The following is a 23681-nucleotide window of genomic DNA, read 5'->3' as shown; positions in this document are numbered from 1 at the left end:
CTGGGATAGATACAAGTTAATTAGGTTGGAGACAGTCCCTGCCCCACTTGGGGCTCACATCATCGGAAACTCTGGATCAGAAAAGGGCAACGTGCTCTTGGCAACTTGCCTCTTCTCGGACACCAAAATTGACTTCACAGAGCCATTCCAACAAGTCAAATATCTTGGGCAACAATTCCATCAGTATTCGCCTCTGTTTACAGCTAATATGTCCAATAGTATTTGTTGCCTAACTGAATTCTACCTTTGCCCTTAATTTTCTCCCTCTCCAGAGTACTCTTGCCATTACGAAAATACCCTGGGGTAATGACGATGGATCTTATATGCATGTACAGATGGAGGAGTCTGACGGCATCTCTTTTTCAACTGTCAGGTACTGTTCTGATTTAGAGTCTGGCAGGGTGAAGAGCTTAGTGGACAGTGAATAATTTATGCTCTATTAAGTTCCTAAGCCTGTTGGGCTTGGGAGTCAGTAAGTTATTTAAAGTTCCAAAAAAAGAGTGGCTTTCCTTTTGCATAGGAGGTACAACAGGACAGGGGAAGAACAGGCCATTGTTATTGCCACTGTTCTTGTCTGTCTGTCTCCCCCGATTAGACCGTAAGCCCGTCAAACGGCAGGGACTGTCTCTATCTGTTGCCGACTTGTTCATTCCAAGCGCTTAGTACAGTGCTCTGCACATAGTAAGCGCTCAATAAATACTACTGAATGAACAGGCCACCAAAAACCTTTTGATGAGAAGCAGCGTGGTCTAGTGGATAAAGCATAGCCCTGGGAATCAGAAGGACCTGAGTTCTAGTCCTGGCTCTGCCACTTGATGGCTGAGTGACTTTGGGCAAGTCACTTAACTTCTTTGTGCTTCAGTTACTTCATCTGTAAAATGGGGATTAAGATTGTGAGCCGCATGTTGGACGTGAATTGTGTCCAACCTAACTTGTATCTATCCCAACACATAGTACAATGCCTGGCACATAGAAAACACTTAACGAATACCATCAAAAAAGTAAGAAAGAAGCCCTCAGTGGACTGTTAGGGGAAACTATATGACCTAGTGGAAATGACGCAGTTCTGGGATTCAGTGGACCTGAGTTCTAAACACCACTCCACCATTTGTCTCTGTAGCTTTGGGCAGTCACTTACTTTCTCTGTGCTTCAGTTACTTCATTTGTAAGAGGGGGATTATACAGTGCCTGGAACATAGTTGGCTCTTAACAAATACCATTTAAACAAACAAACAAAAAAGCTGAAGAATGGGTTCCACCAAACATGACTCCTGCAACCTGTATGCTCTTCCTTCAGGGAGCAGTTTAGTTTGGAATGCTTATTTGCCCTGAATAGATCCCAACCACTAATCCCACAGCTAACATCATCTCCAGGGGTGGATTTCTCTTTTTTCCACTTGTGGATACCATGTTTATTTCTGTGCCCTTAGTCTACTAATGATGAAATTGTGATAAAAATATGTTTGTTAAAATTGATACAGCACACTTCGCCTTTCTTTCAGCAAAATAACTGATTCTGTTAATTCCAGGTGAACTCATCTTTATTGCGTTTTAGAACACTTGAGCTCCACTCAAACTTTGCCTTCCAACACTCATTTCTAAAAATAGAATTCTGTCTAATGTGCCCTTGAGGTGGGCTCACCTATGGGTCACCACAGTCATAAAAGGCTTAGTACCATGTTCTTTGCTTCAGTGAGTACCTAGAGATTGTAGAGTGATAACTGCAATTAAAAAAAAAGAACCACAAAAAAATTGCCATCTCTTTCGTCCAGCCAAATTTGCTGCCAAAGTTCAGACCCAGGGCATCTACTAAAAAAAAAATGAAAAAAAATCCACCTCCTGACTATTCTTGATTATCCAGATCAAGTTCCCCTACAGTCTGCTTTTTTTTTCTCAAAAATCCACAAATATACAGCCATGATGAGATGGTGAGGGCACACCAGGGTGGCAAATGTAGCCCAACTCAGCTTCAAACCTCCAAAGGTCACATATTACCCAAGCAGGATTCATCTGTCGCCTGAGCAAGATTTATAGGGGAAAAAATTCCAAAAATAATTTCCAGGTCCAGGGAGCCCTTGTCTTGGTATTACAATCTTACAGCGTTCCAGACGGTTGCAAGGATTGTGCTCTGCGCCCTCGGCCGATTGCATAACAAGGTACGGCCAAACTGACCTGTCTCCATGAAATACCACTTGGGCAGAGAGATGGATGGAAGTTTTTCCATGACTGCGTGGCAGTAATTCTGCTGTTGAGGTGAAAGGCAGCTCTTCCACTAACTAGACTTGGCATTACTTGGAATCTTCTTGCTAGAACTCTTTGTATTCCTCAGTAAACTCTGCTGTAAATGTATTCAAAATTACTCTTTATGACCGCTTTGTATTTCTTACCCCACTTCTTCCAAATGGAGGATGGTTTTCCATTTGCTTAGTGAGGATTGCTGAGTTTTGCAGAGAAGGAAAATGGGTTTTAGTAAGGGTTTATTTTAGCAAAAGGCTAAAATTAAGGATCTAGAAATATACTTTCTGCATGCACATAATGGCTTTCCAGAGCTGTTTTCCTTTCCTAAATTCCCAACTGTAAACTAGAAGCATACATCTCATAACCCTTTTTTTAATGCTTTAACTGACATCGAATCCAAAATAAAACATTAAATTGTCCTTTTAAAATGAATCTTCCCCCAGAATGATATTTATAATCTTTATTGATTTCCAGACCTGCATTATAAAGTCAACCAAAAATTATAGGGAATCTAATTATTGCCCTGAGGTCAAGCAATTTGTGAGTGTCTGAATGATGCATTATGCAAATGAAGCTACTACGTTTTGCATTTCAAGTATACAGCTCCTACATTTACATCTGGAAATCAAGTCTGACAAATGCAGAGCTTAGTCAGTATGGGTGACTTTCTTGATCAGATGCTGAACAACAGTAATGAATTCAGGCACTAATGTGACAAGTAGTATTTGTGGATTCTTCCTGACTTAAATAGATTGATAATCTCAACCATAGTCATTATCAAGAGCTGGCAAGAGCCAATTGGTCTGCAAGTACAGTTGGAAATAAACCCTCCACCAAATGGTAATGGATTTACTAAAAATAAAGCCTTAATAGGAGGAGTGACAACAATTCCATTATTAACTCGAAGCCATGTTATTTCCTGAAAGCTGGCCATGGCCCGAATTTCCAATACAGTTGTTTATGTGGAGTATGCCTTTTGTTAAAAGAGCAACAAACAGTCTGCATCCTCAACATTCTTCAAACAGGGTCTTAGGTGGGCCTGGTGCCTTGGGCCTGGGCAGTGGAAATCCACTTCTTGGAGAGTGGTCAGTTGAGGTGTTGAGAGGGTTGAAGAGTGGTGTCATGTTTGGGGTCCTGACAGAGTGGAGAGCTGAAATGATGGAGACTCATTTTCCCCACTAATCCATTTTAGCCTGATCCCTCCTCTCTCTTCTATAGTTATAACACCTCCTCCTGGTGGGGCAAGCTGCTAAAAGCAGAAAGGCGGCCGTTACACTATAACCCACTTTTATCTATTTGACACCCACCTCTCCCAAATGAGTGTCCAATTTGAAGAGAAAGAGAGAAAGAAAAAGGGACCAGAGAGACAAGGGACCAAAAGAGTCAGGCAGGTCCACACAGGGGGAAACTTATATTTGTTTGATTTTAAAAAATCCCCCAACTGCATGCTTCTTAATTGCACAAAGACCTCACTTTATATCAAACAAAAGGGGGTTATATAATTGACTGGGTTTTTTGATGTGATGTAAACAGGTTAAGGTTTTAGGTCATAATGACAAAGAGCACCGGCTGTGAGGCTGGGTGTGATAGGCCTGGTTCTTTCTGAATGACAGCAGTTGAGTGGGGGTACCGGTGATACCATGCTGCCCTCTTCATTCCACTTCCAGCCTCTTGGAATTCTCGGAAGTGCCGTTATCAATCACCTTAGAGGAGGAGTACTAGGGAGGAAGGGTTGGGGACTGGAACAGGACAAATGATCTTGGTCAGCCAGATGGTATTGATTTCGAGGGTGGGCTCGGAAGTGGGCCATGTGATATCGACCATTCTAAGTCTACCTCCCCTATTAGATTGTGAGCGTCTTCTAGACAGGGAGTATGTCTGTTGTTAGTATTGTACTTTAACACTTAGACCAATGCTTTACAGTCAGCAGAACTTTAATAATTGACAAGAGTATGACTACTATCACCTCCTAAACCACTAACAGTTTTTCATGACGTTTTTCTCATAAGCTCAGCTCTGAGGGTTAGAAATGTTCCAAGGAGATTCAGATATTTCCAGTACAAAAAGCCTTCCTACAAAGAGAGAAGCAGCATGGCTCAGGGGAAAGAGCCCGGGCTTGGGAGTCAGAGGTCATGGGTTCTAATTCCGGCTCTGCCGGTTGCCAGCTGTGTGACTTTGGGCAAGTCACTTAACTTCTCTGGGCCTCAGTGACTTCATCTGTAAAATGGGGATTAAAACTGTGAGCCCCACGTGGGACAACCTGATGACTTTGTATCTCCCCAGTGCTTAGAATAGTGTTTTACACATAGTAAGAGCTTACTAAGTACCACCATTATTATTATTACAAACATGTCTGCCCCATCTAGGCAAAGCAAATGAGAGTCTGATTGAATTTCCCTGTGGTGGCATCCTTGTTCGCTGCAGTCTTGCAAGCAACTCCCCCTGAAATTGTATCTGATAAAAAGTTATTTTTAAAAAATACTTAAATGTCTTACACTGGCTCTGTTCTTGGAAATGCCAGTGAAGGAATTGATCACAGAAGGAAAATATTTTCCTAGATCATCTGAGAATGCTTTAACTAGCTGAAATCAACAATAAAAGGCTTCACTCCACAAGGAGAAATACACTTTAGCCTGGTGTGTCTTCGTTATGGAAATTGCCAGTCACTCCACTATATCTGGAACTCCATGAACTGAGACTTGGTGGCTAGTTTTTTGTTTATTTTCCAGGCCATTTAACTTTTTAGTAAGCTCCTATTCCATTCTGTGGATTGCATCTAATTAAGTGCTATTCACTTTTCACTATTTTTTTTTTTGCCTCTTCCATGATAGCATTTGAGGGGTGATTCTTATTAATGGAAAGAACATGAAGCAGTGAGTCAGAAGACCTGGATGCTTGTCTCTGGTCGGCCGCTGATCTAATTTTAATAATAGTATTTGTTAAACACTATGTGCCAGACATTTTACTAAAAGCTGGAGTGGATACAAACAAATCAGGTTGGACACTATCCCTTTCCCATGTGGGGCTCACAGTCTCAATCCCCATTTTACAGATGAGGTAAGTGAGGCACAGAGAAGTAGTGACTTGCCGGAAGTCACCCTGCAGACAAGTGGTGGGGCCGGGATTAGAACCCATGATCTTCTGACTCCCAGGCCTGTGCTCTATCCATTACACTATGCAAAGAAAGACTCATAATCTTTCTGCCTGCCTCCCTGCGTTAGATTGTAAGATCCTTAAGGGCAGGAATTGTCTTCTACTTTCATAGTGTACTCCTAAGTGTCTAAAATTATGTCTGCGCATAGTAGATGCCTATGTAAAGTGATCAAAATAGAGTGAGAAACAGGGAACTGTAGATCCAGAAATGCTTCCCTGTCCTGCAGTTAGACATCATATGCCCCATGTATCTTTCCATCCCTCCCACAGCAAGCATGGGATCAAGGGGAGTTAATATTCAGAGCTTGTATCCTATATATTTTTATATAATTTTTGTTGTACTCAAAGAAGACACTGATGATGGTGAAATTGACCAAAGAGTGTGTGTGTGTGACTAATAATAATAATATTAATGATGGTATTTGTTAAATGCTTACTATGTGCAAAGCACTGTACTAAGTGCTGGGGGGGATAAAAGATGATCAGGTTGTCCCAGTGGGACTCAGTCTTAGTCCCCATTTATCAGAAGAGGTAACTGAGGCACAGAAAAGTGAAGAGACTTGCCCAAAGTCATATAGCTGACAAGTGGCGGAGCAGGGATTAGAACTCTTGACCTCTGACTACCAAGCTGGTGCTCTTTAAAAAGGTCAATACCGGACCCACAGACCTAGCCCACATCTTACACACCAAAAGACTATCCTTTGTTGTGTTGCTAGGTTTAATGTTTGCAGTACTTGGTATTGTATTCTCTTTTTGCTTCCTTAACCCTTATTCTTTATGAAGGTTTTGATCAAAATAAGCCACTTCTTTCTTGATGCCAGTATACCACACTGGTCTATCCTTGCTGCATTTTCTGAAGCTTTGTTTTACCGTGTCCTTAAAATGTTTCCTTAGCTCTCTTTGCTTTTGGTTTTCCAAGTTCAGCTCTTCACACGGCAGTTATTTAGATGCTCACCTAGCTTAGCGTGCTGAGGTGAGTTTAGCTTTGAAGCTAGAAACCTGACTACATTCCGGAACTTTGTTGTTCATGATCATGTCTTACCATCTGTTAGTGCATACGGTTTGTAAATGATTCTGATGGTGCTGCTCAAGGATCAATGTGTAAAGTCCAGGTCTCACAATAGCAGAAAAATTTGGACAGCACTGTAGTTCTGTAGAACTTTAACTTGGTCTGGAATATCTTTCGGGGTTTCTGGAAATTATAAACCCTGGACTCCAAGCATATTTTGGAACTACATTGCCCAGAAATCTTTGCTCAAGAGAAGATGGCACACCCCAAATGACACATTCTGTCCTGAACAGTTGGGATTCTTCCTGCCAGTTTATGACGTCATTTGTCTTTGTTAATAATAATAATAATAATAATAATGTTGGTATTTGTTAAGCACTTACTATGTGCAGAGCACTGTTCTAAGCGCTGGGGGCGATACAGGGTAATTAGGTTGTCCCACGTGAGGCTCACAGTTAATCCCCATTTTACAGATGAGGTAACTGAGGCACAGAGAAGTGAAGTGACTTGCCCACGGTCACACAGCTGGTAAGAGGCAGAGCCGGAATTCGAACTCATGACCTCTGACTCCCAAGCCCATGCTCTTTCCACTGAGCCACTCTGCTTTGTTCTCACCTAGTATCCCTCTTTGTCCAAGACTATTAGGAGGTGGCAGTTGTGGCCTTATGGGAAGCAGCGTGGCTTAGTGGAAAGAGCCCGGACTTGGGAGTCAGAGGTCATGGGTTCAAATCCTGGTTCTGCCACTTGTCAGTTGTGTGACTGTGGGCAAGTCACTTAGCTTTTCTGCATCTCAGTTACCTCATCTGTAAAAGGGGGATTAAGACTGTGAGCCTCACGTGGGACAATCTGATCACCTTATATCTACCCCAGCGCTTAGAAAAGTGCTCTGCACATAGTAAGCACTTAACAAATACCAACATTATTATTATTATTATTAATGTTCTGTTTGTTATTTCAAGCTCTGATGGTTTCACAGCTAAAAAGAACTTTTGAGACTCCCAAGCTGAATTGGATGGAAGAGGGAGAGTGGCACCGCTAACCATTAGCACTACAGACCTGGTCCTTAGCACAGCCCCTCGGGCTCAAAGTCTTCATGACTGGATGGAAGCTTGTCCTTTATTTGTGACAGGATTCTCCATCATCATTCAACTTTTAATGGCTTTTTATACTGGCTCTTGAGAAGAATACCCATACATACATCTTGGCTCAGTAGCTTTTTTATAGTTATTTAAATTATTCATAGTCCATTCAATAGTCTCACCTGATTCTTAGTAATAATTGTGGTATTTAATTGCCTAGGATGTGCCAAGCACTGTACTAAACCCTGGGACAGATACAAGATAATCAGGTCCCACATGAGGTTCACAGTGTACATAGGAGGGAGTATAGGTATTGAATTCCCATTTTGCAGATGAGGGAACTGAGACACAGAGAAGTTAGGTGACTAGCCCAAGGTCCCACAGCAGGTATGTGATAGAGCCAGGATTAGAACCTGGATCCTCTGACTCCTAGGCCCGTGCTCCTTCCACTAAGCCATGTTGCTTAGGATCTGGATTATTTTATTGATTTATAAAGGCACTTCTAACATTCAAATTCCTGGACTCCAAGTGGAGGTGGAGTGTAAATTGCACCATTACCCTGCTATTGGAAACAAATCCCCAACAGCTGTGAGTATAGCCTGGGTGTGATGAATGGGCTCTCCAGAGTGTTACAGTGCTCGAAGCTTTATTTTACATTCATCTCAACCCTACTGAAAGGAATCTTACAAAGTTTAATTATTTCAACAAAGGGCCCTAATAAAATGCTATGAGCTCAATGCAGGCAGAGAATTTGTCTACTCACTCTGTTGTACTCTCCCAAGGGCTTAGTACAGTGTTCTGAACAGAGTATGTGCTCTAGACTATCAGCTCATTGTGGGCAGGGAATGTGTCTGTTTAATGTTATACTCTTCCAAGCGCTTAATACAGTGCTCTGCACATGGGAAGTACTCAATAAATACAATTGAGTGAATAAATGAATAAGATTGACTGATTGAAACACAGTGTGGGGAACACTATACAGGAAGGTTCTTCTTGGCAACCGAGTTAAACTGTATGAAAAGTTCAGCATGTGTATCCATCATCTGGAATTGAAGAGTGTAAGTGTGTTTGTAGGTGTCAGGGTGAATTATATCTGTGAACAATTTGGGCATTTGATCTCCAGACATGCAGAGTGGCATGGCTCAGATTTCTCTTTAAGTGTGCCTCTCTGGCAGACACCCAGTAGAGAGACCAGCTGGGCTGCAGCTGGGAGAGCCTTCTTTGTGTAGTGTCAGGAGTCCTGGAGAGGAGGGGGAGAGAAGCTGGTGGGGAAGGAGAGAAAGAGAGAGAGAGTGCTCTTGCAAACGCAAGTGGGAGATTACAGCTCTCCAGTGTCAATTTAGGGAATAAAAGAGACTGAGTTTCTCAGAAGCCAACAGGAACACTCAGGCAAAATGGTTAATGCAACTGATAGAGTTCCATATATCATAATCTATTTGGAATATTACTGAGATGATGATGATGCAGTCTCCCATCATAAATTGCAGACATGAATTGCCCAGTCCAAACCAGGGTAGTCATGAGTTAAGATTAAAGTACAGCGGTAGTAGTGGTGGAATGGAGAACCTGTATGACAGATTTGATTCTAGGGTTGGTGGTTTGCTCAGAACCACACACACACTCTCGTCTCTGCCTGCCTTCTTTTGCTAAAGCCGTAGGGGCAACAAACAAGTAGGGAGTGGAGGCGCGGTGAAGCGTATACAATAATTTTATGTTCAAATCCATTTATGGCCAATGCGATCGTGGCATAATTCCATTGCTGTGCTGTGCTTCTGCTGAGTTTAAGATCAGACAGTTGCCACAATAGACACCTTTGTAGTCACTCTGGTCTGTGCCATCCACATTAACAGGTTATTTTCAGGATTCTCGCTTCGCCTGTCTACAAACAAGATGCCATAAGTGCTTCTTCAGTCAGTAACTTTCACTGCTAATGGAATAGCCTCAACACGCATCCCGTTTCTTTTAGCTGTTTCATCTCTTCATCACAGTGAATTGTGGGTTGGATTTGGGCGGGAATAAATATTGAAAGAAAGCATGAAGAATTGGAGCTTGCAGTGTCATCACAACAATGTTTTGTTCAACACTTTTCAGTTTGCCAAGTATAAAACGTGTTGCAGGGAATTCAGTGGAAATTAGCAGGTAAATCAGGGTGCGCGCGCGCACACACACACACACACACACACACACACACACTCTCTCCCATCCCCCGACCCTCATGCTCATAGGAAAAAAGCCAGTTCTCCAAAATATAGGTTTCATCCAAGACACTTATGCAAACTAGAGAAAGTCAGTGAAGTGAAAAGAGAGGTTGGGGAGAGTGAACAGTTTGAAGTCACTGAAAAAAATAAAAACTTATCAATTTCCGATTAGCTGGCAAATAATAAATATAAAGCATGGGCTAATTAAAACTTTATCTAGAATTAGCTCTTCTAAAATTGCTGTAACTATATGAAAATCAGCCACATGTATACTGATTTGCTCTTCCAATGAGTTTATAAAGAAGTTTCACACGTTTTAGAACTTTTTTCCAGTAAACATGCTTATGCAATATTTTATTTAATATCTTTAATGAATCAGAAGCAAAATTCCTGGAAAAAGCTTTTACTATGATGTATTACTTTGTCTTTTCTACACATTTTTATTTCAAGACTGTTTACACTTTGTTCACATAAGTACATTCCTGATATATACAGAAAACTAATGAAAATGAGATTAAGCATTTATGTGACTGATATTTATGAGAATTGCATTAATAATAATGAATTTTCCTGTGAAGCTTTTATTAACTTTGTGATACAGCACATTAAGCAATGGCCCTTCATGACTAAATGCAAGGCAGGCTATAGAAACAATAATACATATCTTAATTAAATATATCAAAAAAACCCTCCCCCACCACAATCATGAGCATTAAGCAAAGAGCAGGTGGTCTTTGGTGTCCTGGCTATTTTCATCAAGATTTAACTAGACTTCCGTGACTAGATTCTAGCCAAAGCTTGATACTGCAAAACTTCCATCTCAGGAAATACATGTTGAATGAGCTTCAATTGTTTTTCTTTCTCTCTGAAGAAAATGAGACTGTTTACATCCTGTGATTAAGCAGTTGCCTTCTGTAGCATATTTTCAAATACAGTGAAAATGTCTAGTTATTTTGCCAGCCTCAGAGTATGAGACGTCTTTTAGATGATTGAAAAATCATCCTAAAAGACTTGTCCCACTGAGGGTAGAGCAAGAGGAAGCAAGGTAGTTGTAATCTGTCAATCAGTCATATTTACTGAGCAACTACTGTATGCAGAGCACTGTTCTAAGTGCTTGGGAAAGTACAATATATTATTGTGGATGGAGATCATCACCACCCACGTGGAGTTACAGTCTTCAGGGGGAGAAAGCAGTTTAGTTTTATAAAAAAGGATTATCTTTCTAACAGAAAGAACAGGCTCATATTGGAATAGATCTAAAATACCACATTAGGCTCCCTTTTGAGACTGTGTGATGTTTCTGTTACAAGATAGGAAGATAGATGTCCTCTTCCCGATGTCTTCAGCACATGAATATTTTGTGCTTCTGAGTCATTTTCAAAGGATCTCCAGATGCATCGTCATGTTGGTACACTAAATCATCATCAACAAGCATTTGTGAAGCACACCCCTTGCTCATGACACTATGGTGGGCTCTGAAAGGCTTGGAGAAGCATACTCTGTGGCAGAAATAGCTATGCTGCTTTGGAATGATCAGTTTAGTGGCTGGTAGTAGTCAGAGTGATAGTAATAGTACTGTTTATTGACTGTCCTTTGGTTGCAATGCATTGTACTAAAGCCTAGGGAAGTACGAAACATTCTGGGCAGGGATTGTCACTGTTTGTTGTTGTACTGTACTTTCCCAAATGCTTAGTATAATTCTCTGACCTCAGTAAGTGCTTAATAAATGCGATTGAATGAGTGACATTCCCTGTTTCCAAGGAGCTTGTACTCTAATGGGGAATACAGACATAAATGTATTTATAAGCAGAATAAAAATTTGAATGTACTATTGAATAAACATATATATATGTGCTAAGTGTGATGAGTGTAAGCATCTTACTCATTGATCTTCTTTCCTACTTTCGAAATTTGTTTTTCCTCATCGGTTTTTTAAATTTTTACTTCCTTCTCCACCTAGAGACCTGCTCACATAGACATTCTCCAAACAGAAATGGACACACACAGTTGTACTTTATCTTCATCGTCCTCCCCAGTATTTAATTGTACTGAATATCTTGTTTAAAGGGGAGAATGAGTGACCTAAAAAGCCCATTAATAGATGAGGATTTTTAATGATCAAATTCAGTATTGTTTACAGTAATGGAGAGGCTTAATGTGACTGTTTCTGTTGAGGTATTTGTTTAAGAAAGAAGTGCTTCAGCAAAGGAGAGTGTGCATGTTGTGGAAAATGTATTTTTTTTCTTTTCATAAATGGACATGAGAATATTTGGTATTTTTAGCAATTCACTTAAAACAGGCACCATTTAATATAACAAGACCAAACTTCATTCCTTAAATATCTAGCTTTTTATTAGGTCTTCTTTAGATAAAGTAACCAATAGTGATTTCTTTCAAATGGAAAATAATTCAGAAAAATTCCAGGGAATGCTATTCATTTCACTGAGGCAGCCTGAATTAATCATAACATTCTTTGGGATGCTATCATTACATTATTAATGGTAGTTATATAAATGAAGTTCCCCACCTAAGTTATGCAGGAATCATGACTACTGCAATGAGGAAAAAATGAAAGTAATTTCCAAAGTTATATTTAGAAAGACCAGTTTCCAAAGATCTTGTGAAATAGCTATGTCTCTGAAATACAATCTTTTTTCTTCTTTGTGCTCTACTCTGAGCAATATGTATTTTTTATTTGCATATTAATCAGCACCTGCTGTACAGATCCTCTAGAAGTGTACCAAGAAGTTAGTTGGCAGGAACTGTATCTACCAGCTCAGTTGCATTGTCCTCTCCCAAGCACCTAGTATAATGCTCTGCACACAGTAAGCACTCAAATACTGCAGATCGATTGATTACAGGTACACTTTAAGACTAAGCAGATTCTCCCTATCATTTTATCGATATGGTACTGCAAATTGAAGTCATAGGAATCAGCAGATTATGGCCTTTTTTCCCCCAATAGTATTTATTGAGCATTTATTATGTGTAGAGCACTGTACTTGGTGCTTGGGAGAGGACAATGCAACTGAGCTGGTATACATATTCTGCCTACAGTGAGTTTACCATCTAAAGGGGCAGTTTGAAGCCCTTCTTTAATATGAAGATTCTGAGAAACATCTTGGATACTTCTTTTAAATCACCATTTGCACTTCTGGCTCCGTCACTGGGAATATCTTTTGGGTGGAAACCCCGTGAGTTTTTGTGGGCTAGTTGCTGCCTTATTTACTGTCATTTAACGCTTAGAAAGTGTTGACGTTTTATCACTTTAAATTGAGTAATCCTGGATTAGATCTATTTGAACATTAGCATTTTGTGCTTCTGTCATTACCACAGATGCGAACTCTCTGAAGTGATTGGAACCATTGCTCTCTTAGGTTACTAGTTAATATTTTCCACCCCACAAGCTTTTCAGGCTGGACCTTCATTCTAACAAGATCTGAGAGTTTTGAGAGCTTTTAACCCACAAGGCTGAAAAGGAATTACAAGCTTTCAATAACCAAGCTGAAAAGATTCAGAATCGGCCTGCTTGCCACTCTTAAACCCCATCCACCTTGAACAGCCCCTTCTCTTCTTCACGCTCAAAAGAAAAAAAGTGGTATCTATAGGAGCTATTAAAATAATAATAATAAATATTATTAATTATAATTAAGTGCTTACTATGTACCAAGCATTGGGGTAGATACAAGGTAATCAGGTTGTCCCACGTGGGGGTCACAGTCTTAATCCCCATTTTACAGATAAGGTAACTGAGTCACAGAGAAGTTAAGTGACTTGCCCAAAGTTACACAGGTGTGGAGCTGGGATTAGAACCCATGACCTCTGACTCTCAAGCCCGGGCTCTTTCCACTAAGCCATGCTGCTTAAATTTGGACAGTTAATTTACCATATTGGAGTGGTACTTCTCAGCCTTATCCTGGAAACCCCATGTGGGATAGGGACTGTGTCTGACCTGGTTTTCTTGAATCTCCCTCAGTGCTTAGCATAGTGCTTGACCCACAGTAAGCACTTAATAAATATTATCATTATTATTATTATTAGTGAAATTCTGACTAATCGCTTTGGAAAAACTACTGTATTATTTACTTTAATAAGGGAGGGGGAGGGCAAGTTAGCTTCATACTTATTCACTTTATATAACTTTTGGGTCTCTTGATGTAAAGAGTTATTCACTTTTAAAGTTTATTTTATTACATCAGTTTTCTACCGCTGTTTCCCCTTCCTAGTAAAGGAATGTTTTAGATTATTACTGTGCTGCTCAACTGGTAACTCAGAATGGGGCTCACCTACTTAATGAAAGAGGCAAAAAAAAGTATGAAGTCTATTTTGAAAAGAATCATTAAGAATTTTTTTCAAGTAAGCAGAGTGTTCTTTTATATTTTCAGCTAGTGGTGCTAAATTAATGTAATTTTCCTTTTCTCTTTCCCAGAATGTAACTCATGAGAAATTTATGGATCAAGGATTGATTTATTATTCTCCCAGAGGTCTGAGCACCAAGGAAGGAAAGCTAGAATTTAACTGAGAATGGCCAAATTCCTGTCAAATGGAATTACAAATTCACTTAAATCGAAAGCAGTAGGTGTACATTTCCCCACTGTAAAACACATACAACTAGAATGGAAAGAAACTATCAAGGACACAAGAATGCTAAAACCCAAATCCAATTTAATACTTCAACTCAAATAACTTGGTTTTTATTTGCTTGTAATAATCGATTTAAATGCTTTATCTGTTCTCTGCCAAATTGTAAATAAAAAAGTTGAGAAAAGGTTAAACTATCTAGTTATTAGTTTATAATTAACTTTTTCAATTACAATTACTCTACTACCTTCACGAAAAGGTCACCCAATAAACCACACCACCAAATTAATTTTATTCAAGATATTATACAAGTTGTTAAAATTTATTGATAGTAATTTTTCATAGTGATAATTAACAAGCCCTTATTCTTCTACTTGAAATGATCAAGTACATATTTGACTTCTAATATTTTATGTTCAAATTGATTCTGATTATCCACTGACAGGTTCTGAGAGACAATGAAATGTTTTAAAATTCTACCTTTGCTTATGACTCGAGGGAAGAGCATGCTTAAACATTGGACATACTTAGGATGTCATGTTGTTAGGAAACAAATGATCCAGACTGAATACTTCTCAGCGGGGTAGTTACTATCACTGGGTTTAGTTTACTGGTTGGGATACCAACTTGGAAGGGCACTAGTACTAGAATCCTAGACTCTTCGATCTCAGTCCAGTTTGAAAATTCTTGGACTAAATTTCTCTTGTTTAATTGGAGTCATGGGGATTGTGAGAGACAAGCAGGGAGTGGTGAGCTGAAGCAGGAAGGGATTAGCTGCCTCTCCTTTCTCTTGCAATGCCTTCAAAAGCATCCAGCCCTAGGAAGGCTATTAACAATTTAGTATGTGAGGATGCCAGTTCCCTTTACCAAAGAGAAATTTATAGATCCAAATGCTCTAAATACACATATAACAGCAGAATGGATTGGACATTTAAGACTCAACTAGGTTTCCCTGGAATCGATCGCCTTACACTGGCAAACCCAGATATAGGTAGTTCACAAAGGCAGTGTGTCCTGTATCAGATGAATAAGTGCTTACATTGGGTATGTAAATGTTATGAACAGAATTGCTATGGGTGAGTGTGAGTGTTAAGTATATAGGTGATGCAACAGTGCCTAGGTGGTAGTTGGGTGAATGTGTCCTGGGGAGAAGTAATCTGGGAAGGCCTCCTTGAGGAGGTATGATTGTAGAAAGCTTGTGAAGGTGGGGAGAGTTATAGTTTGGTGGAATTGAAAGGAGAGGGAGTCCTAGGCAGGAGGGTGGGTGTGAGCAAGGGGATCGCAGAAGGGAGAGAGAATCAGGCACAGTGAGTAGGTTAGCTTAAAAAGGAAGACGAATGTAAGCCGGGGTGTACTGGGAGGAAGGAGTAGAAAAGGAAGAGGAAAAGAGCTGATTGAGTGCCGTCTTACAGCAGGATTTTCTACTTGATGCTGAGACTAGGCAATCACAGATGACCAGTTTGCCAGTGATCTGTCCCTTAACCAGTATCGATGAGGAACCAGATGCTTTTATGGAAAAGTATATTATGGCTGGAGTAGAACCCAGGTCCTCTGACTCCCAGATCCAGGCTCTTTCCACTAGGGTATACTGCTGCCCTATCTTCTTTCTGTCAGAGGTTTAAGGAACTACTTCTAGGCCTGGTATGTGGGAAATGATTCCTGGCTGTAGTAATTATTTTATACTTTCTCAGTTAAGTAATGGAAGCCCTTTAACCCCGGACATTTCAGCCTCAACAGATGTTGGTCGCAATCCTAACAATTTGATCCTAGCAGCGTAGATGAAGCAATAGTGCTTTACCCTCCCTCTCTCCTGCTGGTTTCAAAGTACCTAATCCTCTAATGACACCATCAACTTGACAGTTTCCTTGAGACAACTCAAAGGATTTCTAGGTGGAGAATTGTTAAAACTGTTTGTTGTTCTTGCCTGGGGGTGATGGAGAGAGAGAGTTTTTGTCTCACATTTTGTTGATGAAGGATGCTAGGTCAAGGGCTATGGTGGATCACTTTATATTTTTGTAACTTTATGGAAAAAAAGAAAGCACCCAAAGAAATAAAACTGTGAAGACCAATACAAGCAAAAATGTTCTGCACAATTTCAGATGTGGAGCTTTACTAAACTTAGATCCTGGCTTACAATTTAAAGCTTGTCAACAACTTAAATCACTTTCTAGGACAGATCTTGCTATTGCCAGGCCATTTTTCATTTCCCTTGAGCCTCTTGACTGTAACTTTGGGGACCCATGGGCCTTCTGTGATTAGGCAGGGTGGATTCACCTGGTTGGACAGCAGAATGGTATAGATCTAGGAATTTTTCAGCTTCTTTTCCTGGCCCTCATGAGGCTGCCTATTCCCATTGGCTGCAAGGATGTCCGTGTTTCACCCCTAAGTTCTGAGAGAGGCTATTTTTCCAGCTCATCTCTGTTCTTCTGTGACTTCAAGCAGAAAAGACTTAGGAACAGAACCTACTGTTAATTCGCCTAGCCCTTCACTCTAATGTATTGGAATAGTGGAATTGATCTGGCAGAGGAAACCCTTTCTGACATGAATTGGCCCTATCCTGTCAGTGAGAAGGAAGTTGGGCATGTTAGGAGTAGCTTTTTCTTCAGGTCACTGGGGTACCATTCAGGAAGTTCTTAGATCACTGAAACAGACCTTGCAGCTGTTTCTGAAGATGAAAAAGCAAATATAACATCTGGGTCTGCATAAGGTAAAAACAATATCTTTTAAAAGAGAGAACCCACTTCTTAGCAGACCTAGCATTAGAAGTCTTAACAAAAGAGGGATTACTTTCTGTCATGGAGCAGCTGGATTGGCAGATAGGGCTTTTTTTTTTCCCTTCTCAGAGCCTACATTCTCAAAGTCCTGACTGGTTCAAGGAATACTGGATTGGCAGGTGTTGCAGAGAGGTGCATATTCTTTTGCTCTGACCTGCTAAAGATTTGCAGTTTAGATGTGGTCTTTATTTTGGCCAGAGCCTATGAAAGAATGGAAGGGGAGAGAAAGCTCTTTGCAACACTGCTATTTCAAACAAAGGGAAAGAGCAGAAGCAGCAACAGCTTTAGCAAACTAGCCCAGCCTCGTGTCTTGTTTGAGTTCGCACAATCCAGGTGGCTAAGAACGAGGCTTTCCATCATATTCTTTGGACTTTAGTCACTATCCTAGAACCCCTTTGGCAGAGGAACAGGGCTAGGGGGTGGTATGAAATTCAGTAGGCCATGTCAGGAATTATAGGATTTCTAGCTTAAAGGTAAGTAGGAGTCACTCTTAGGTGGGACTTCTAGTGCACATTTTAGGAAATTATAAAGGGGTAAACCCTGCTGGAGAGTGAGTAAAGGGTGGTCTCAGGAAGATCGAGGTCAAGTAAAGTCTTCCATTAGCATATATTTTATGGTACCTGTTAAGCACTTACTATGTGCCAGGAACTGTACGAAGGCTGGGGCAACTATAAACTAGTCAGGTTGGATACAGTCCTACTTAGGACTCACACTCTTAATCCTCATTTTACAGATGAGGTAATTGAGGCACAGAGAAGTGAAGTGACTTATGCAAAGTCACACAGCAGACAAGTGGTGGAGCCAGAATTAGAATCCAGGACCTTCTGATTCATTCAATCAGATTTATTATGCACTTACTGTGTGCACAGCACAGTACTAAGCATTTAAAGCAGGCCCGTGCTCTATCTACTAGGCCACGTTGCTTCTACTGTTCAGTATTTCTTGTCAGTGAGCATCCTTCTGTGTGTGGCACCTGTGTATAAAATTCTTGATCAAACACACATCATGTTCGCCCTGGTAATAGGAAAAGTGCCCAGGATATGTACCCAATAAAGAAGGCTTTTGGCCTAGTGGAAAGAAAGAGCACAGGCCTGGGAGTCAGAAGACCTGCATTCGAATACTTATACTGCACCATTGCTGTGTGACTTTGAACAAATTACTTAATCTCTTGTGCCTCAGTTCCCTCATTTGCTAAATGGAAATTCTTTACCTCTTCTCCCTCCTACTTAGACTGTGAGCCCCATGTGGAACGTAATTACCTTGTATTTTTCCCAATGATAGTACCGTATACATAGCATACAGTAAACACTTAATAAAAAACACAATTATTATTATTAATAATGATGGCATTTGTTAAGTGCTTACTAGGTATCAAGAATTGCTAGTAGTGTTATTAATATCATTATTATTATGTCAACACTGGAAGGCAAAGCTTGGGCTAAGGAGTTATATTTCTAGTAATGATGTTAGTATGCAAAATAGGCCAAGTAGATTAAATGTCAGTGTGTTTTCTGCTAATGTTTTATAAAGTCAGTTTTAAGATTACCTTATGTCAAAATATTAGGAACTTCCACTAATTTGCAACCCAGGTCTGGGGATGAATGGCAGTGATTGTCCTTGTTCTTGTCAGACCCTTGTAAATTTATTTAACGCCAGGAAGCACAGTTGAAAAATTATATGGTGAACTGAGAAAGTGAGTTATGGGTCAGCATGGTTATTTAAGGATTTCTTATTTGACCCTCTTGCATGAACTGGAGGAGACATTTCCTTAAAGTTGTTCCCTGTTTTTTCTTCACAGCAACAAGCCATTTCGAAAAGTCTCCTTCCTCCTTCCTCTTTTCTTTGGTTTCCATAAATATAACTTTGGCTCTCCTATTAGTGCACAGTCTGCAGCTCATCAATTTTCACACTGCTATGTTGGTTAATTTTACCATGGGAAATGTGAGTTTTCAATTTTTCATTTGGATGCACTTGGATGTTCCCCTGGCCAAGGAGAGTAGAGTGGGCACTTCATCACATCTTCTTTCTACCTTCAGCTATAAAGTGGATGTTGGTTGGTTATTCTTTTAAAAAAGCTTAGTAGTTGAAAATCTTAAACAAAATTGTCTCTACGAAAGTGCCCTGGAGGCACAGCAAGGAACGTGCTTGTTTTCTAGAAAAAGACAAGGATTAGATTCAGGATGATGTGATTACATGGTGCCTTTCCTATCTTTGAGATGGTTTTAGTCTCCACTACATCATTATTGGTTCAACCTTTGCTGAAGGGAAAGGTTGAAACCAGCCTCTATTCGTAGAGAATTCTGGGCAAGGCAATGGGAGGTCATTACTGGCATTTTCAACCTGGTTTGTGAAAATTAAGGAATGGAAATGCATTGCCTTGAGAACTCTATTGCTGAGCCAAATGGCTTAGCTACCTTGAAGGTATGGGAGAAAGAATGAGGGATATCTACCCGTTTTTCAAATCCAGAAGGAGCAATTGCTTACTCTCAACCAAACTCAAATCAGCTCTTTTCCTCTTTCTTTTCTACTCCCTCCTCCCAGTACACCCCGGCTCACATTCGTCTTCCTTTTTAAGCTAACCTACTCACTGTGCCTGATTCTCTCTCCCTTCTGTGACCCCCTTGCTCACACCCATCCTCCTGCCTAGGACTCCCTCTCCTTTCAATTCCACCATACTATAACTCTCCCTACCTTCACAAGCTTGTTACAATCATACCTCCTCAAGGAGGCCTTCTCAGGTTACTTCTCCCCAGGACACATTCACCCAACTACCACCTAGGCACTGTTGCATCACCTATATACTTAACACTCACACTCACCCATAGCAATTCTGTTCATAACATTTACATACCCTATGTAAGCACTTATTCATCTGATACAGGGCACACTGCCTTTGTGAACTATCTATATTTGGGTTTACCAGTGTAAGGCGATCGATTCCAGGGAAACCTAGTTGAGTCTTAAATGTTCAATCCATTCTGCTGTTATATGTGTATTTAGAGCATTTGGATCTATAAATTTCTCTTTGGTAAAGGGAACTGGCATCCTCACATACTAAATTGTTAAGAGCCTTCCTATTGTGTCGTGTCTTGTTTGAGTTTGCACAATCCAGGTGGCTAAGAAGGAGGCTTTCTGTCATTCTCTTTGGACTTTAGTCCCTATCCCAGAGCCCCTTTGGTAGAGGAACAGGACTGGGAGGTGGTGTGAAATTCAGTAGGCCATGTCAGGATTTGTAGGTTTTCTAGCTTTAAGGTAGGTAGGAGTCACTCTCAGGTAGGGCTACTAGTGCACGTTTTAGGAAATTATAAAGGGGTAAACCCTGCTGGAGAGTGAGTAAAGGGTGGTCCCAAGAAGATCGAGGTCAAGTAAAGACTTCTATTAGAATATATTTTATGGTACCTGTTAAGCACTTACTATGTACCAGGAACTTTACGAAGTGCTGGGGCAACTATAAGATAGTCAGGTTGGATACAGTCCTACTTAGGCTCTTCCTGTTTCTCAGAGGAAGGCCCTAGAAAAATAGGCCTTTATTTCCTTGAATAACTCTTTATGTATGTGAGCGTGGATAATGACTGCATTTTAGATGAAGATTAAGAAAATTAGAGATTTGGGATTTGGAAACAAAGAAATGGCCCTATTATTAAAGCACTTTCTGTTTCTGATAGAGAAGAAAATACTTTTTAAACAGTGAGAAGAACAAACTGTGGGATACAGTTGCAGATTCCTTAAAAGCAGGTTCTAGCCTTAGCTGGAATCTGAAGGCAATTAAGACAGGGGGAAAATGGATTAAAACCCAGGTCCTTCTAACTCTCAGACCCATGTTCTAACTACTAGATCACCCTACTTCTCTAGTAATAGTAATAATAATGATAATAATGATAGTGAGCCAGAGGTGATGGTGAAGGTGAAGTCACTTTAACACAGAGCTTCCTGTCATACTCAATTATGTAGCTGCAGCCCCATTGCAGAATACTTCAGAATTTCTCTATTACCTTTATCCCATAAAGTCTGTGTTTATTGTCTAGCCCCCAAAGTTTCCTGAAAGAGAAGGGGAGGAGTCGTTTATATCCCATTTTGTTGAAGAAGTGGAGATATGAAGACACAATAGCTGGCAGCTCTTGCGGGTTGAAAATGACCCAGTAACTTGAAAATGTTTCAGACACAGTATAGGGTCTTGGTCTTAATAAGGGCCACAGTAGCACTCAGCACAGGCTGAATTTTTGAGGCCCAACTTGACCATCTGAGGGGGTCTCTCCATTATAAGCTGGGCCTGAAGCTGAAAGTAATTGAAAAATTCCCCGGGATTACAATGCCTGTCTCTCTGTACCCCTTGGTAATGGTTGAAGAGGGCCAGGAAGGAAAAAAAAGTAGTGAAATTAATTAAAAAACTTAAAACCAATAATCCTGTTGAGAGTAGATCACTCAGTAGTTTGTGTGTGACAAGAAGCTCCCCACTTGGGGAGAACCAAATAAAGAAATACAAGGAGCTTATGCTTTAATAGGGGAGAGAAATTTTTAGAAGAAAAATTACAACTCAAGTAGTTAAAATAAATACTGGGCATTCATACATACTGAGTTCTGTGAAGGAATAAATACATTCATTAGTGTTAGGATTGGCTGAAGAGATGTTGTGGCTCAGGGTACTGGGAAATTGATCAGCAAGTCTTGTTGAAGAAAAGTGATAAGAAAGGTTCAGAGAAAAATATACACGTAATGGCAAACACTGCACAACTAGTGAAATTTAGATGTTTTTTGCAAGCAAGATCCATGCCATCTATGAGTTGTTGAACTAGTAATAGCTAAATTAGAAATGCAGGTGATAGCTTTTTTTTCCCCTAAGGGCAAAATCAATTTATTGTTTTAGGTGGGAAAATGGAGAAGCAGTATGGATTTTGTTTAAATGTTATTTTGTTAACATAAAAATAGATCAATAAGAACATGTTGTATTATCTGTTTGGCATGTTCCAGTTAAAAATGATTAATGAAAATCTATGTAGATAAAGTGAGATAATCTTATGTGAAAACAGTCGGCTGGCTAGGGAGAAGGGTGTTCTAGAAATCCAAGGAATTCTAGCTAAGCTTCACTATATGTCTGCGTAAATACAAGAATGAGCCAGCAAAAACTTGTGGAGCCATCTCTTTGCAGGATTTCTGGGGAGCACCTCAGTGCATTTCTGCTTTGTCCCACTGGGGCCAGAGAGCCTTTTAAAGTTGCTGTCATCCTCTGAGCACAGCCTTGAGGAGCAGTGTTGCTCAGTGGAGAGAGTCCGGGCCAAGGGATTAGAGAATGTGGGTTCTAATCCCAGCTCCACCATTTGTCTGTTGTAAACCCGTCATGGGCTGGGAATGGGTCTTACATTGTTGTGTTGTATTCTCCCAACTGTTTAATACAGTGTTCTGCATACAGTAAGAGCTCAATAAATAAAATTGATTGATTGACTGTGTGACCTTGGGCTAGTCACTTAACTTTTCTTTGCCTTATTTTCTTTATCTGTAAAATGGGGGTTCAATTCCTGTCCTACCTGCCCTGTTCTCCCTCTTCCTTAAAGTGGGAGCTTCATGTCGGAGAGGGACTATGCCCAATGTGATCATCTTTATTCTACCCCAGTGCTTAGTTTAGTGTTTGGCATCAAATACTACAATTACTATTATTATCTGCAAACTTTAGATAAGGCCTTTGGAAAGGAAACATCAAGCTTAGTGTTCATTTTTCCAAACCGCCCTTCAGGTTAGATTTGGAGTACTCAGTGTGTCCAAGTGCGTAACTCTTGAAATTATTATGATGCATTTTTAATTACAGTCAAAATTAAGTTAGTGCCACGGGAAGGGAGCTGTATAGTCATCACTGGCCTCACTCTCATAAACTGAGTCTTGCTCCTGATTCTTCACTATCTTTGAGGTCCAAGAAGAAACCCAGGGACTGTGTCAAATGCAGAATTTTATGACTGTCACACATCCTTGTAGATAAAATAAGAGTTTTACTTTTTATTACTAGCCCTATCTCTCCCTGGTAGTACCTTGGTAGTAAAACACCTGAAATCTACCTTCCATCCTCCTTGTTTGACAAAAATTCATTCTTGCCCAGGTTGATTGAATTAATGAGTATTTCCAAGGCTGGCTAAGCACAGAATTGATGCTCAGAAAGACAACAGTAACTAGTCAAATGGCTGCGTCACAGGGTGAAGAGGAGGGAATGCAATGGCAGAAACTTTAGAGATGATTGGAGAGAGAAGATCTAGGGGACCTTGGTAGTAGTGAGTTAGAACCCCAGCCATCCTACCTGAAGCACCTCTTAACTAACTCTGTCCCCATCTTTCTGCTGCTGGGTGTTGATTGGCCATAAATTAATGACTCACATACATGTTTCTCTTCACTAACACTCGTTTGCTGCATTAATCCAGGAGAGAATACTTGGTGCATTTTGATATCAGTCCCCTCTCTTTTTATGATATTTAAGTACTTACTATGTGCCAGGCTCTGTACTAAGCACTGGGATAGACACAAGCTAATCAAGTTGAACACAGTGCACATCCCACATTGGGGTAACTGTCTAAATCACCATATTACAGATGAGATACCTGAGACACAGAAAAGTCAAGTGACTTGCCCAGGGTCACACAACGGACAAGTGGCAGAGCTGGAATTAGAA

At 40.3% G+C, this 23681-nt stretch overlaps 1 long non-coding RNA gene across 1 annotated transcript in view; it reads left to right on the top strand.

The window, feature by feature from the left end:
* The first annotated feature begins 278 nt into the window (after window positions 1-278).
* Window positions 279-23681, top strand: part of LOC114813270 — a 142461-nt gene continuing 119058 nt past the window's right edge. Inside the window, exon 1 of the long non-coding RNA XR_003760974.1 lies at window positions 279-373. This is a non-coding gene — a long non-coding RNA (uncharacterized LOC114813270). The remainder of the gene's footprint in view (window positions 374-23681) is intronic.

The sequence above is a fragment of the Ornithorhynchus anatinus genome, chromosome 7 (genome assembly GCF_004115215.2).
Source record: "Ornithorhynchus anatinus isolate Pmale09 chromosome 7, mOrnAna1.pri.v4, whole genome shotgun sequence".
Lineage (NCBI taxonomy): Eukaryota > Metazoa > Chordata > Mammalia > Monotremata > Ornithorhynchidae > Ornithorhynchus > Ornithorhynchus anatinus.
This window is presented reverse-complemented; position numbering and strand designations above follow the sequence as displayed.